The 13,426-nt window shown below is 38.8% G+C and overlaps 1 protein-coding gene across 1 annotated transcript in view; it reads right to left on the bottom strand.

The window, feature by feature from the left end:
• LOC124162475 (transcription factor SOX-6) overlaps positions 1–12,839 on the bottom strand; it is a 720,216-nt gene extending 707,377 nt beyond the window's left edge. The window contains 1 exon segment of the mRNA XM_046539021.1: positions 11,487–12,839. The gene's annotated coding sequence lies outside the window, so the exon portion shown is untranslated.
• Positions 12,840–13,426: the final 587 nt, after the last annotated feature.

A 13,426-nucleotide genomic window follows, 5' to 3' on the forward strand; every position in this document is an offset into this window, starting at 1 on the left:
CAATATAAATGCTAAGAGAACAAGCACGTGATAACTTTGAGCAATAAAAAAACGAAAGATATAGCCTAGTATTTAACTCATGACATTTGCGAGAGAAGAAAAGGAATACAGAATTCACAGAGAATATATTTGGTAAGAAGTTTTCGCAAAGAAAAATAATCTTCGAGGATAACAAATTGAATGAGTCTAGATGACATTGTTAAATGAATCCAATACTTTCCAGTTCAAAACTTGTAATTTTAGAAATGCATAGTGTTTTCAGTAATATCAAAATAAGAAAAGCAACATGAAAATTATTTGACTGCATTAAGCGTGTTATTTTCAGCCAAATCTCACAATTACCGGAAATCAAGCCAATAAATTAACTTCCGCTTTCAACCGGCGTAACCAAAAAAGCGTATGATGTATGTTGCTTTGTACTTTATAATGAAGTATGATTCGCACAGAAAAATGCGGTAAAGGAATAACTTCATTAAGGAGGAGCCTATAATTTAAATCATGGAATTTTTCTCCCTGGATTTTTCGCAGAAACTATTCATTGCAGGTTATTCCGTTAAGTTAAAATCACCGCGGCTAGTCCCGGTATACTTGAAATATTTAATCCATTTTTCCAATGTAAAACCGAAGAGAAGAAGCGTGCAAACACTTAAAAGAAGAAAAAAAGGAAGAAGGAGCCTCAGAAGGATTCAAACCACAGAATACACGAGAGAAGAAAACGAATACAGAATTTGCAAAGAGTTGATTAACAAGATATTTTCGGAAAGAAAAATAATCTTTGATGATAAATATTTAGATCACTGAGATGAATTCGATTTTTATTTTTATTTTAGATGATATGATTAAGTGATTCCTTCACTTACTTGTTGTTACAAATGTACTTTGATAAAAGGATGTAGTTTCCAGTACTATCAATATGAACGAATTATCGCGGAAATCATTTCACTGCAATAAGCGTGTTATTTTCATCCGAAGTTGACCCTCATGCCGACTCGAAACATTCGTTCCGCACCACACAATTGGCGGAAATTAAGTGAATAAATTGATGATAAGGGTTGATATTTATCCAAGAAATCATTTTTCGTATAATTGTTAGTATCAGTTTTAAGAATGTAAGCAAACGATTAGGAAGCAAGAAAGGCTTAGCGAGAAAGATTGTGCAAATGATAAATTTACAAAACACCCTATACGAGGAAAGTTAGTGGTGACCAGCGCTGACGGAATTGGATGCAATTCTTTTGTTACTCCAATCAATCAGGTATTTTTCAATTGACGGAAATGCATATCAAAACCATTTGTCATTTCATGATTGACACATCCATTTCATTGATTGATCTAAAGTTAATGATGCCAGAAAGCCAACATGTTGATTATTCACGGCGTCGTATTCTTAACGCAACCGCTTTCATAAAATAGGGTGGGATGCAGGAAGAGCGAAGAATACTCAATGCTGTCGTAATGCAAATATTTCAGCGATATCTCCCGTTATCACATTCGAAAAGTCGCCAAAACACGCAATAGAAGGTTCAAAAGTTAAAGGAAAACCAGGAAATTGCGGTGCTAAAATTACTAAACAAATGCAAGGTTTAAAATAATGAATATACAGAGTTAGAAAAATCAAAGTCAAAGAGCGACTAGTATTCTCTACGGTAACTATGATGCATACATGTATTTCACAGACATAAAAAAATGCAAAGCTGGAGGAAGACTCAGATAGCCATATTTATGACGGTTTCCGAAATAATGTGGGATTAAACTGAGAAATTCACAACTAGTTTTAAAAAAACGATTCTCCGGAAACAGGAAAATCTTTTAACCCTTTCATTGCGTAAAATTTTCTCAGAGTTGTTTCACATTGGCGGAGAATTTTTTTTCACTGCATTCACTTTATTTTTCGAAAATATGTAAACAATTTCAATACAAAAAAGATTTTTATATTCATTTCACTATTTATTAAACAATTTGTTAATGGCATCACAGTGATGCCATCCGCACCCATCTGAAACAATGCTCTGGAAATTATGCAACCCGTCACACAAACATTAGGTGACGACGGGCAACTAATCTTTACGTAGCAACTAAGAAGCTTAAAATAATTTCTTAAATGATGGCGGAATTGAATTATAAAAGAAGATAAATATATTCTCAGTTATCATCCAATTTCCATGCATCATATTTTGGGCAAATAAAAGTTTTTGAAGTTTAATTTTCACATTTATAAATTTTTAAATTCACCAGTAACTTAGATTTGCATGCAAACATATGAAAGTTATTTTATCTTTTTGACATTTTATTTTGCGTTAATGCTATAAAATCTAACTAATAATTGTGGAATTCTTTGAAAAAAGGCTTCAAACACGGCCCTGGAGCTTCTGCACATCATATATCATCAGAGCCACTTTTTAGTCGTTCTTAGAATGTGAGGAGTATTATTTTTCTGTTTGTCCTTAGAGTTTCAGAGGTGTGTCTTTTTTGAGTAACTCAATAGATATTTCAAGAGGTTATTATAATTTTCCATGCGTAAACTCAGCAGTGTTGCCACGGAAGGGGGGATAATGGGTTACAACCCCCGTTGAGGCGCCAAAAACGGGTAAGATGGCCCCCACACCCTTCGGAAGGGCCCTAAAATCTCCTGCAAAAACCCCTCATTTCAAAATCGTGGCTTCGCGACTGTATAACTGTGTCCACAGAGATGAAATCTATCGATTAATTTTCGCACGACTTTGTTTGCATGTCCCCTGCCTCCAACATCAGGATCCTTCACCCCTGTGTAAATTATAGCATCTTGCACGACGCCATTAGGCCCTGAAAGCATATATAATGTTATGCCGTGTTTGTGGCGCCAAAGCAACATGGACTCATGAAGCAGAGTTCTTTACCCGGATAGTAAATTTATTTCATTCTTTGAGTGAATAAATTCAAAAGGGGTCGAATTTTATGCAAGGGGTCTCTTGGTATCGGATCATCTACTCCAGGGTCCCTGCCAAAATGCATGCAACGAAAAATTAGTTGAAATCGGTCTCGGGAAAAAGTGATGTGAAGACAAGAAACATCGAAGATATTTTCCTACATTTTCCAATAATCTGGAATGGATGGCCATCTTGTAATACTTAATGTAATAATACATTAGGTATACCAGATTAAAAATATCCCCCATTCCCTACGAGTATTATCCCTATGCTCGGTCTTTTCTAATTATAATAGCTCTATTTGGTTGAAGTAAAATATGTAAATTGCTTCAAAGTTAAAAAAAAAACCCTTCGCGGAGAAGACTCAATGCAGTGTTCCATGCATAAACTTGAGTAAATTGTGCCAGAGGTAGTTTCATTGCGAGGAGATATTCTAAGCCTAGTTCACCAAAGGCTGATACATAAACGGTCCTTGGGGTTTGAGAATAGGAATAAAATTTAAAATAAAGGTTTCTCCCATATTCCACGTAAGTGGCTAAATATATGTAAAATCCTGAAATTTCCAATAGGAAAAGGCTATACGGTAATATTATAAAAAATAAAATCTCTATAGGGGAGTGAAAATGCACGCAATCGAAAGATGTCCGAAGTAGAGACTGTACTAATGGCGAGAGTCAAAAAAACTGAGCAGGAAGAGCTCACCTTCTCCACCACATGCACATAACAGAATACTTTGCATTTGCATGCATTTCTCATAAGAATGGCAAAAATACTTGTAAAAATAGAGATAACAGGAGACACAGAGTGACTTGTAGTCTATTCCGCGGTGACATAAAACGACTCTTATTTTTTGAGCCCCGAAATTTGATCATTTTTTCCCCAAAGATTTCCCCAATTCTAATTTCTCATTCAAAATGAAATAAATATAAAAGTTTTCCTCGAACCTTCAATATTTCCCGTGAATAACGAATTGGTGGACGTAATTATTCGAGCCTAGTAACTTCAACAAACTCAAACGAAATAAATGAGAAAAAGTCGAAAAAATCTATTTCTTTTTCCGAAACCAATATAATCAAACCCCTATTGATAGGATCGTTCAGAAAATGAGTTGCAAATATGTTATGGAAGAATGTTATGAGTTAAAACGGTATTACGTAAATATTAAGTTTAAACAATAATAAAAAGAGAAACATATTATTCAACTGGTGTTTAGCTTGTGTATTGTGACCGTATTTTGATTTATGAAAATATTTTTCGTCGGTGAGATGAAATGAAGATTATGACTAAATATTGTTTACAAAAATTTTAATACGACTAAAACGGGGATAATAACCTTCAAATATGGCAACATTTAGTACAAATATTCAGAAGAGTAAAGAAAATATCACATTTTAATTTTTTTGTAATGGCGAAAAATCTTACAAATTAAAAAGTACTCCATAAATGTAAAAATATGTACTAAAAAAATATAAACTTTTTTTCAAAAACGGAAGGCATATCAAGGTAGCCTAATCCAATGTGCGTGCGGGAAACCATCGTGAGAGTAGAAAGAACAGAGCGGAGGAGCGTAGGGAGCGATTGAAGAACATAGGCCGGCATGGCATCAATGTGATGCCACCCGCCCGTTGGCAGGACCTATGCTGGGCATCAATGCTATGCCATCCGCACTCAAAGGGTTAAACAGTGGGAAGAGAAGAATCATAACGCGTTCATTTTTAGGATTACTAACTGCAAAGTCAGATCCACCTACACGAAAGGCATTATTTATCTCCTCCTTTAAAATAATTTTTATTCCTTGTCGGTCAATTTCCCTCATCTCACCTCTAAGATAAGCCACTGTGGGTAATAATAACACCAAGGAGTTTCGATGCACATTTTTCATTTAAAACACTGCAATGAGAAAGTGAAGTTATAGCGTATAGGCTAATAAATTTCGATAACCAATAAATCAATGATCTAAACCATACGTTAAAATAATAAAAATACTGAATGAAATAAAATAACTGATATTACTAACCAATGTTAATATAACTGATGTCACCTGATGATAACACTAGATGTTGAAACCCGGGTCGTGCTATTTAAAGTAAAGTGTGGAATAAAACAATGTTATTTTATTTCATTCAATAATGAAGCAATTCCACAAAATAACGCCTGAGACCGTGTGTTATACTAATAAAAATACGCCTAAACATTTTATCTAAATTGGCAAACGTGATATTTTTCATCGACGAGGGCATCAATTAGTTTCACAATTCCTTAGGTGATGTAGTTTACGTTTCTTATGAGCTATTTTGGATCAGGCCAAATCAATGTGAGGTAATCGTCGATCAAAAAACCCGAAAGGTAAAACTGACCTGTAAACTAAGTGGTAATATTCAAAATTTAGATGGGCCCCGGATGAACAACTCCAAGTTTGTTAAAATTTCACGTTCTAAGGGAAGTAAGTTGTATTTCTAATTAAGCGCCTGCATGGAAATTAAATTGTTGGGTAAGCACTAAGAACGAGATACAAGGGATATTTAAAAGTATCCAATTATTAATTTAACTAGCAGCCTTATCAATTAAGTCGATTATACTGATATTAAATGTGAACACTGGTATTTTTATCCCTTCGTGAAAGAAAAATATTGATGAGGAAGGAGAATTATTGTAAGATTCATTGCGAATAAATACATTTATACGGCAATTTTTAATGCATAAATGCAAACTTTTTAATAAATTTTTGCACCACAACTCCCGTTAGAACACATTATCTCTTTCATTCCATGCACACATTAAGGATAAGAACTTTTAACAGGTTTAATGCATGAGCTATCAATGACTGACATTCCTAAAATGAATATGATAATGGAATTCTTATTCATTTCTCACAATTCAATATAATTAGGCCTCACTCACGATAACATTTCTAGGCTAGGAAGAAAAAACTCGTACATAAAACGTTTTTATGGAGAAATCTGCCTATGACGCATACTCAAATAAGATTAAATATTGCAGTAAAACCTTTAGATAGATTAACAAAAATGTACTTAAGTAGCTAATTATACTAATTAGCTTCGAGCCAGTTTCATTCGAATAAGAGGGATTAAGATGCAAAGCATAAAGCTGTCAATTATTATTCGCATGACATTTTTTCTACAATTTTTAGTTCCTATCCTTAAAAGATATCTTTCTTTCTATAGTTCATTCAATACAGGCAGTGGAATTAACGGAGAATTATTTGTTTCAGCCTGTACGCGAGCGGCTATTGTAAAAGAGGTGTTTTTCTTAATGCTGCTACAATATTTTTAGACCGTCTGAATTCTTGGAAAATAAAAAATTTACCCCTGTAAGTACACAGCAGAAAAATTATAGAATCACCATGAAATTAAAACAATTGTACTCCATGATCCGGATGTTCGGTCACTGTTACAAAGAAGTTAGAGGAAATTAGTTTTCAAGCAATATATAAACAATCACAGACTTAGATGAACGTGAGTAAAAAACAAAACGAATACTTGAGAACTCATGGTATTTTCCAAAGACATTGTCTTGCAATATGCACAACAATTCTTAGTCCGAGAAAATGAGTCACGGGAATAAATATTTCGCTTCCTTGGATAACTCGACAATAGACAAGCACCTTTCTCGGAGACCCCGCAAGACGACAGGGACAAGTACTCGAGGCAAATTAGTCGTGGAAATCTCCAGACCAGCCGGAAGTTTGATCTCGTGGATCATAAATATTTAAATTGATCAAAACAGGGAGTGAATAATGTCAAACCGTACGTGCCAAGTCGTCATGATCGAAGAACAGAAGAAATAAGGCAGGACAGCTCAAAGTTCACGAGTGAAAACATTCACCGACATCGAAAGAGTGAAAACCATTTCCTGCTTCTATGAGACTCGACTCACTTTCTATTTATGCCTAAGAGAATCGAAGCGCCTTGGCTTGACAGTAAAAGCAGTTGCTCACCTCAAACGGCGATAATGCTGAGTGCGCACTCGTTTGATACAAATTAAAACGAGAAGAGGCCAACTAGATGTGCTAGGTGCAGCGGGGAAAGGTGCACTCAACATCGGCCACTCAAGAGTCGCGAGTCTCACCAAGCGAGTGAGCTTACACTCTGACAAGTGAAGTGCAATGTGCGGATCACACAAGTTAATATTAATATTAGCTTTCACGTCGAATATAAGAGACCACATTTAACTACTGAAGTGTATTCTTCTGGGTGACTGAAGAATTAATGTCATATAATTGTCGGTCCAGATGGCTGTTCAGAAAGAATGGGCAATTCCCTGAAAGTTCGTTATCTTTTTAGACCAAATGTATGCTGAAATTGTGAGAGAAACAAAATATTATGCGACAGAAATGATAATCAACAATAAAATATTCTGCCAACCGTAAGTGATTCTATAATTATGAATGGAAGCTAAATAAAAAATATCAACTTTATCAGAAAACGAGTTTTTACGCAAAATAGTACAACGAATCGTATTCAGTTATTTACAAAGAAAAATGTAATAAAGCTCAAAGACACAGGAGTTTTCTTCCTTTAATACGAAATAATTCATTAGAATTCCTTTTTTATTAAATTAATGTGGAATATAGTCAAGATGTGACAAGGCGATATCCTGTTTTTGCTTCCGTTCTAGGTAATACTTTTATCACCCAACAATTTACTGATTCTTGAAAATACGTTTTTATCCTCATCCTGCAATACCTAGCAATGATAAAAATTGTTGCAAAACATTCTATAATATTTTGGTTGAAGACAGTGTTTCAGGATATAAATACAGAATCAAGCATTTCAAGATATAATTTCCGTAAAATCTACCAGAAATTGACATCTTATGGACAAGTTATGCCTGAGTTTAATGCAGAAACTTTAACGAATCAGAAAATTAAAGGCATAAAGCCGAAAATGAATAACTTAAGAATGAGCATAAACAGATTTTCAACATACAGAAAAGTATGCTACTGAACTTGGCACATATTTTTGTCGTATCATGGAAGTTAGCGTTGAATTCCAGCACAAAATGCAGTGATAGAAAGTCACATTATATAACAATGCGAATGAACACCTCAAAAATAATTCTACAAGCACGTGAGTGATGATCTGCCACTAAGTGCTTCAAATACTGCAGTAGCATGTTGGGTATCCTGGAGGTTCACAGATATATCTCGGTGGAATATCAGCATTAGATTGACAAAATAAAGCAACGAAAGCAAAGGAGAAGTGATATCGGTTATCGCCTTCCAACTTCGGAAAAAATCTATTCATGAAAGCACATTATGACGCATGCAATGGAACGAAATAAGAAATTGCACCAGACATCCTTGAGAAATAATCAAAACTGACGAATAAAGCACTCACTGCTTTGATACATTGAATTCACCAATCGTAAGGACGCATAATTGACAAGAAAATTCAAAGACCCCCACAAGGATGGGATCAAGTGAAATCGATAGAATCGGCTTTCACTTGGTGAAAATTCATGCTGAATGAAGATAAACCATTGAAAATTTCCACATAATTCACAGGATGTCGTCGTAAATTTTTACTTTAAATTCTATAAAAATTTAAAAAGGCTGCTTATCTTCATTCATTCAAAGAATCAAGTCTTTGCGAGACAAAGAAAATTTTGAAAGAACTACTAGTTCAGTCATAGTCTTCCAATGCACTATGTAGGGTCGTTGAGTTCTTCCAATCATATAATGATCAGCCTGTCTCAAGTCAGTATTGGCTGATTCCTGCACCAATTTGCCTTGTAATCTTAATTTTATCGATAACTAGGGTCCAAGTTTTACTCAAGGCAATTCCCGTTTCTATCTCAAATTCACGTGAGCCGAGCCACCTGAAGTAAACTGGGCATCATTTTGGTTGGCTAATTGAAATGACTGATATCAAATCTTTGAAAACCATGGCAGAGGTGATTACACAGGCCAACAGTGAAAGAACTTTTTTACTGAAAATACCTTATTCTTATGTTTTTTAAGTTGCTGAATCCAAATATGATGGTTTTAAAGTTGTATCACCCACCATTTATTCACATTTTACAGTTAAAGTTATGAAATCAAGCAATATTTTTATAATTTAACAGCTTTTTTAAAGTTATAATAATATTGAAAAAGTAGGTCTAATAAACGAAGATAATGGGGGATTACTGTTGGTACTTCACCGAGAAGTTCAGCAAGCGATTCATCGCAGCAAAAGCTACACAAGAAGCTTCAAGGAAAAAAGGGAAATAAAATGTAGACCAATTCCAGTTGACAAGTGAATCCTGTATTATCACGCTGTAGTAAATGCAAACAATTTTATCACGATGTAGTGAACAGTAAATACAAACAATTTTATGATGTAACACAGTGTTTCATTGATTTCCCTATTACCGTATAGGGGTGTTAGACTAAATATTAAAATACATATTGTTTGGAAACTATGGGTGATACAAAAAAACTAAGGCCAGTTTTGGATTCGGCACATAAAAATCTATAAAGATCAGCTATTAAAATAAAAAAAGTTTTCAAACTAAATGTTTTGTTGGCCTGTGTTATCGAACGGTGGTTTTCTTAAATATTCATCTCGGCTGTCATACTGTGAAGACTACCCATTCCCAACCAGGAAATCAACAAACCCTACATTCGGAATCGATTTTAATTCAGGGATTTAGAATTTTTAATCCTATGGTTTTGATAAATACAAGAATAGCTATGGGAAAGGTAGCATTTAATAAGAAGAGAGAGAGAGGTATTCTGTAGCAACATGAACTAAGGGCTGAGGAAGAGAATGGTGAAATGCTTCGTGTGGATTGCCGTGTTATATGGTTGAGAAACATGGACCTTGGGGAGAAGACATAGGGATTGTATTAACACTTTTGAGATGTGGGTGTGGAGAAGGCTGAATAGAGTGAAGTGGATGGATAAAGTGAGCAATGAGGAGGTGCTGGAAAGAGTTGAGGAGGAAAGAACATTAATGAAAACAGGAATTAAGAGATAAGGGAATTGGATAGGGCATGTTTTGAGAGAGAAGGGGATTTTGAATGCAGCAGTCGAGGGGACAGTGGAAGGAGAAAAGAGTAGAGGAAGAAGAAGTCTGAAGATGACGGACGCGGTGAGGTTAGGAAGAAGCTACAGGGTAACTACAGGGAAGCCTTGAACATAGTGAGGTGGGGACGACTCTGGTGTTTGGAAACTGCCAGTGGAGGGCAGAAAAACAGCCGATGATGATGATCTCATTTTGGATAAGTGGGTCGGTACATGATAATAATCTTATGACCATAATAGAATGAAGGTATCAAAATCAAAATGAAAACCAGTATGATTCCAAATCATGGCCTTATACATTTCTCTGAAATTTATCATGAATTAGGTAAGTCACGATGTCACGAGTCACGAAGTTTCTCAATCACTTTACATGTACTTCAAATAATAAAGATACCTTAAAGGCAGGGGCTCATATAATGTGTAGGCTAGAGAGCCCGCGTGTTTCCCAACCTATATTAGGACACCAATTAGTGTTCAAGCTGTCTACCGCCCAAAACTTTAAGCTTTAATTTGCACTTCCAACCCAAGACATAGTACTAATGTATTTCCTTCATGTATTAGCTTCACATTTTCAATCATGCATGTTTACAATTACATAGCATATTCTTGTAATGACCCAGGCCACCCCATATAATATGTGCTGCGATTCTGTCTCAAGGTCTTCTGCTACTCTTCTACCTACTTTGAAAACCGTTGTTCTTCATAGTAAAGTACGCCTTCCGTAAGTAAGAATAATTAAGAAAATATCATAGAGTGGGCCTGTTTACAATAAAATAATCTATTCTTGCAATGAACCAGACCAGCCCCGAAAATAAGGTGCTGCGATTCTGTTTCGAATTGATCTTCTACTCCTGTGACTACCATTGTTCGTCACAGCAAAATAAGCCTTCCATAGGTAAGGAGAATGAAAGAAGATGGGAACCTAGGTTGAAACCATTAGAAGGACGCGCTTGCTGCACCAGAAAGAATACATTCGCGCATCAGCCATGCTATTTCTTTTCCCCGAAATGCAGCTCTTAAAGCTCATCCCCCTTGGGGCACTACTGAAGACATGTGAGAACGTAATCCACGATGCGGAGGCGAAGGGTGAGGACAAGGCAAAGGGGGAGGGGTTGGGGCACGGAGGTTCGCGTGATGGAAGAAAAAACGTCAATGGAGGAAGTGGGGTGATGTGGTTTTCGGAGGTTTTTGAAGGATGGGGCAGGGATGAATGGGGGAGCCGCAGGAGGGGTGGGGAATTCGTAATGAGCGGGGGCGGGGTGGTGCAGCACGGGGAATCCCCCAGGGGTGGCACTCGAGAAAGGGGGATGACGGGAAATTCGTAAGAATCGGTCTAGGAAAGCCCCCATCCCTTGCTTCGACACAGTCAGGGGCTTTATACTCCCTGGAAACACGTTGGAGGGTGCCGAAAGAATAAGGGGGGGATAGAGTGGTTTAGAAACCCCCATCGTGCTCCCTCACCCTACCCCCCGCAAAACCCTCGTTGGGAGAATTAAAGAAACATCGCCGCAAATGCGCAACGCGATGTTCATTTTTTTTGTTTCCGTCACCTTTGTTCGGCGACGATGCTCCTTTCCACGGACTGCTCCCCGCGACACTCCCGATGACTTCCTTGCCTCTCCCTTCTCCGCAGCTGGTCCGATCCAGGGGAAATATTACCACGAGGAGGAAAAACCCTCGGTCGTAAACAACTGCCCAGCCACTTCACTCAACTACGGAATCTAAAAAAAATACGCGTCACTCATGTACTTCACTTCAAGGTTTTTCATTTATCATGACTTCCTCACAGAGCCAAGTCAAGGGAAGGTCTGAACTTACGACTCATGGATTTTCCCTGCAGAAATAAAAACTATTTCCTCTTACTCCTCTTCATGAAACTAAAGCACTCTGGTTTAAGTATTCAGTCGTTATAACAATTATAAAAAATAGTTTTGCCACGTCAATTCGAGCAAAGACTAGACTACTTTAGAGAACACATTCTAAGGTATCACTGAGCACAATCCTCCATGCACGATCGTCATTCTAGTTTAAATAAGACGCAAACAAAACACTGGCCTCAGCCAACAGGTGGCTTCCAAACACCCCTCTTCCGCAAGGTGTCAAAATCCTCCGCGATGCAGCTCGATTACACACCCGATATCACGCCATCCTCGGCCACTGCGATGCGCTGGACACACACGCGTGCTTCTATGCCACCTGTTTTTCCGCACGCTCCGTTCCGACAGCGTCACGAACCTGTCACGACATTCCGGCCGATGCTCTTCGCACGCACGCGTGACCCGGGCGAACCACGCGGTGTCTACGCGCCCGATTCAAAACGGGACGGCACGGGAAGCGGGGACAGCCGCGGAGGGCTCTCCCGGGAGATGGCAGAGGGAAATGGGCGAAGGGAGGAGACGAACACCACCGTCTAATCACGCGGCAACAGTACGGCTTGTATATGGAATAGGGATGAAATAACACGACGCAAACACAACACACTGATACCAAACAAACGAGCACTGCAAAGCGCACTTCCTGCTTCTGTCCTGGGCGCCCTCTTAGTAAACCTTACAGCAGTCCAACAAGTGGGTGAAGATTGTCCCAACAGTAAGCGGGGTCAATAACGTCCAAGCGTGTCCAGCGGCGGGTAGAGAGGGGGAAGGGGTAACACTTTGCAAACACAACACACAGTCACCAAACAAACGAGCACTGCATCGCACACCTCCTGCTTCTGTCCAGGGCGCCCTGTATCATATATCTTCCAGTAGTCCAACAAGTTGATAGTCCGAAGAGAAGCGGGGTGATGAACGTCCGCGGCCGGTAGAGAGGAAGACCGCGGCGGAGAAGAAGGTAATAGAGCGGCGGCCGGGACAGCGGAGTCTCCCGTGTTCAAGAGCTCCACGCAGACCGCGGTTGATCCAACACTGACCGCCTCTCACCACGAGTGGTTGGTTGGTCGGCTCCTGCCGCCGTGCGTGAGTGCGTGTGGGGGCCGGTGCGTGAGTGTGCGTGCCTCTCTCCCCCCTCCCCTCGTCCTCTATTCTTCCCCCCCCTCCGGAGCCACCCACCGCCTCTCCTCCCCCCCATTTGAATCTGCCTTGTCTTTCCCTCCCTCTCTTTCCTTTGCCCCACACACTGAAGCACTCTCAACCCCACCCCTCCGATACTTTCCCCCCCCCTTCCTCCTCCTTCCCAGCCTCTTATTCCTACCGACCTTGCTTGACGGGCTCTGTGTCCCCCGTGTTAAGGGGGGGTGGGGTGGGAAAGGAGGGGGGAGGGGTGACCCATCGCAACCATAACCTCTCCACTCCCTCCCCTTCCCTCCCCCCTCCACAGACGACACCTCTTTAACACTCCCCTCCATCTCCTCACACAATATCTTTTCATTCCTCTCCTCTTCATTCCTCCATTCTTCTTCCGCTTGTACTCTCATTATCCTTCACTCCCCTCGTCTCCGAGGACTAGATATTAGGTACTATTATATACGTACATTGTCCACGCTTCTTTA

The sequence above is a fragment of the Ischnura elegans genome, chromosome 7, assembly GCF_921293095.1.
Source record: "Ischnura elegans chromosome 7, ioIscEleg1.1, whole genome shotgun sequence".
Classification (NCBI taxonomy): Eukaryota; Metazoa; Arthropoda; class Insecta; order Odonata; family Coenagrionidae; genus Ischnura; species Ischnura elegans.